Source organism: Chaetura pelagica, unplaced genomic scaffold, assembly GCF_000747805.2.
Source record: "Chaetura pelagica isolate M959 unplaced genomic scaffold, ChaPel_1.0 scaffold69, whole genome shotgun sequence".
Taxonomy (NCBI): domain Eukaryota; kingdom Metazoa; phylum Chordata; class Aves; order Apodiformes; family Apodidae; genus Chaetura; species Chaetura pelagica.
In genome coordinates this window covers 1,390,045-1,394,059 of record NW_009970724.1, presented here as the reverse complement: position 1 = coordinate 1,394,059, position 4,015 = coordinate 1,390,045, and positions in this window count along the sequence as shown.

The window sequence follows — 4,015 nt, the reverse complement described above, 5'->3', positions numbered from 1 at the left end:
CCCGCAGCAGCCCGCCCGGCCCCCCCTCCCCGCGGGCCCCGGTTTCCCTTTGCCCCCCTGCCCTCAGCCACGGACCCTCCGGTCCCACTGTGCAGTGGCACCCCGCGAAGTGTGTTGATCCCGGCCCCCTGCAGTCAATCCACCCTCCGGCCCCACTTCCTCTCCCCTCCCACCTCCATAAACCACAGCTTCCATCCCTTCCCCAACCCTCCCCTCTCCATTCCCCAGCAGCATCCTTTCCCCAATCCCCCTCTGGCTCCCCACGACCAATATGTCACTCCAGCCCCCTCCATACTCCAGCATCAGCCTTCCAGTGCTCCCGGAGAGGGGCCAAGCTGGGTACTGCTGAGTTCCCCTCCCTCCTGGGATGGGGAGAGGGCTTGGCTCCCACCTCTCTGCAGGGTGCAACTCTGAGCCCCACTGGGGAGAGGATGCAGGGTGGACATGCTTGCAGGATGGGGAGCAAAGGAACCAGCTTTTTGCTCCATCACTGGAGTTTAACTACCTACCACTTACCACTTCCTTCCAACCTGCACAAGACCCGAGATGAGAAGGTGGAGCAGAGTCAGACACGAGCTCTGCAGCTCTCAGGGAAAGCAGAACATCTGCACTCACCACAGTGTGAGCCAGGTAAACCGAGGCACGTGGCAGCACTTTATGTTTGGTACTGGTGGGAGGTGGATGAGATGGGACCTGGCCCGGGTGGTGGTGCTGGAGCGCATGGGGGTGACCACAACTGGGCAGGGCTCTGGTGGCTGCTCTTCAGCCTGGTTCGAGGTGCAGAGTGTCAGGACACCTTATGTGCTGCATATCTGGGGTGCCTTAGAAGCCTGATAAGCCCAGCACACCAGTAATAAAAGCAGTGTTGCTTCAGGATTCCTTGGACCACCCATGCTATCCTGAGGGATGCAGCGATGTTTGAGAAAGCAACAAGGCTTCAAGAGTTTCTTCTGATTTAATCCCTCACTCGTGGCTCAAAACTGGCACCTCAGGTGCTGCTCTCACAGCTCAGCTCAGGGATGTTCCAGCCCCCCAGTAGGAGACCAGCTCAGGAGGGAAGCAGGGCCAGCCAAATCCCAGCTGCTGGGGTGGGATGTAGGAAAGGGCTGTTCAGACCCTGCAGGAAGGGAGCTGCCAGCAGCACGCTCGCCTGGGGGGACAAGAGTTGCCTCCTGGGGTGCCCAGAACATGGTCACACAGCCCTAAGCACCCATGGGCTGGAGCCTGCTAACATGCTGCATGGGCTAAAGCCTTCCCTGCTCCCGAGCCAAGAGCCACGCTGCAGGGGATTTCAGAGGAAAAAAGTTCCCTAGTATCTTGATGGAACTTCCCTTGATGCAATTTGCATTGGATGCCTGTCCCCATTTTGCTGTACATTTCCTCAAACTGCCTGGCTCCCTGCTCCTGTAGTTCCATCTAAATAGATGCAGGCAGCTGGGATATTACCCCAGAACCTCTCCTTCCCCAGCTCAGGCAGGTTGTTGATGTTAAACCCGGCAGTTCGCTGATGTTAAACACCACGTTTCCTCCCACTGCCCCAACCTGGTGGTGGGAAAATCCCTGGTTGTGATGCTATGATGCTCTGCATCACCACAGACCTCAGCTGAAGGTGGAAGGGGGGCTGCTCCTGAGCTCCATCCCTCTTGCAGAGTAGGTCCTGCAGCTTTGTTCCAGACATGGGCTGTGGGGTCCATCTGTGCCCTAAAACCCATCCCAAGGGCTTGCCTGGAACCAGTGGGGATCAGGAGCAGAACCAACAGCTGTCAGCTCTCACTGGTCCCCACTGTACCTCAGTGGGCAAGCCCCAGGCATGTTGTCCCACCACTCCCAGGTAGGTCCCCTGGGGCCTCCAGCACCCCTGGGTGCCTCCACCCACGCGTTGCCTCCAGATGCTGACTCAGCTCTGCCTGGGGCACCCCCGAGCAGGGGCCTCCATCGGAAAACCAGCAGTGCCCCATGATGCCTCCCACGCCTCAGGGAGCCCTGGGGCCCTGGTGGAAACAGTCAGGGTTCCCCCGAGGGCAGCAGCCTTCCATTCTGTTCCAGGAGCCTTTGCTGCTGGGTGGTGCATTTACAGACACTTCCTCTGCAAAAGCTGGAAACCCAAGGAAAAAGCAGGCAGATCCGGGTTGTTTGCTATCTCTGTACAGGCAGGTCTGCTCAGCTTTCCTGCAGAAAAAAAAAAAAAAAAAAAAAAAAGGGGGTTAATTCCTCCCCCAGGGGATGTGCTGCGAAGCACCAGGGATCTTTGGTTGGGAGTAGTGATGCAAAACCCTCAGCATAGAACCATATAATAAAGTCACAGATTGTTTGGCGTTGGAAGGGACCTTAAAGATCATCTAGTTCCAACCTCCCTACATGGGCAGGGACACCTCCCACTATGCCAGGTTGCCCCAAGCCCCATCCAGCCTGGCCTTGGACACTTACAGGAAGGGGGCATCCACAACTTCCCTGGGCAACCTGTCTCACCACCTTCACAATCAAGAATTTCTTCCTAAATCTTCCCTCCTTCAGTTTGATACCATTATCCCTCATCCTATCACCACCTGACCTTGTAAAAAGTCCCTCTCCAGCTTTCCAGGAGCCCCTGGAAAGGTGCTATAACATCTCCCTGGAGCCTTTCCTTATTCCAGCTGAACAGCCTCAACCCACAGCCTATCTCCCTAGCAAAGGTGCTCCAGCCCTCTGATCACCTTTACAGCCCTCTTCTGGACTTGTTCCAACAACTTCATGTCCTTCTTATGTTCGAGACCCCAGCATGCTGAGAGGCAGATCCTTTAGCTGTCCCGGGGAACCAGAGGTGGCGTGAAGACTGGGGAAACTGAGACACAGAGCAAGGGACATGCACACAAGCCACCCTGTGTGCAGTAAGGGACAGGGGAAGGGCAGCAGGATCTGCTTTTGAGGGACTCCTGCAAAAGGCTGCTGCTCCAGGCTTCTGGGGGGGCGTGAGTTTGTGGCCACCTCCAGCTCCCTACGCCTGCGAGGAGGGAGAAATACCCGGCATCCTCCCAGGACCCGTTTTGGGTGAGGCAGAGACACGTCCTCCTCATGACCATTAGAGAGCAGCACGGCGATGGCACTGCCCGGACACACCCGCGACGGCGCGGCCGGGCCCACCCGCGCCACCAGAGCCCCCAGGAGGCCCAGTTCGGGGTGCCCAGTCACTGAGGGACGAGGACGGACACCCCCAGTGGAACAGTCCTGTAGATCCCCCAGTCCTGAACAGGCCACCGTGGGCAGCTGCAGGCGACTAACCTTTGGGGGCTGTTTGGGGGGTCACTGGACCACCTGGCAGGGCTGGGGTTGGGGCAAAGGATGGCTAGGGACCACCTACCCAGGGGTCAGCCCGGCCAGGGAGCTCATCTTCATCTTCCACTGTCTCCTGCGTCCCCAGTGCCCCACCTGGTGTGGGCTGTGACCCCCACTCCCTGGCACAGAGGGAGGGACTCTGGGGGATTCCCTGCCTGCATCCAGGTTGGGAATGGGTGGCTCGCAGCACATATGAGCTTTGAAATCCCACCCTGGCCTTTCTGTGGGGTGTAAGTGTGGGGTCCCCAGTTGCCCAAGGGGTCGGGTGACACATGCTGTGAGGTGAGGGGTCCTGTAAGTGGGTGTGGGGTATATGTATGGGGAGGGGGCTCCAGATGTCCTGGGAGGAAGCTGAGGAGGAGGCTCTGTGTGTCTCTGGGGTCTCAATGTGTCTATAGGAGATCCCTGTGTCTGGGGGGGGCTGCTTGTCTTGTGGAGCTCTCTGTGTCTGAAGGGCGTGCATCTGTTGTGGGGCTGTGTGTGTCCGGCAGGAGGGCGGGCATCTGGGGGGCACTGCGCGTGTCGGGGGGGACGATTGCGTTGTCCGGGAGGGGCTGTTTGTGTCGAGGAGGTCGATCCCGTGCGGTGAGGGCAGCAGGACCCCCAGGGTGACAGCCGGCCAAGGGGCACAGGCACCGTAGGGCCCCACGCTCCCGCCACCGCCTCTCCCCCCCCACTTCCCTTTCACCCCCTTGCGGCCCCC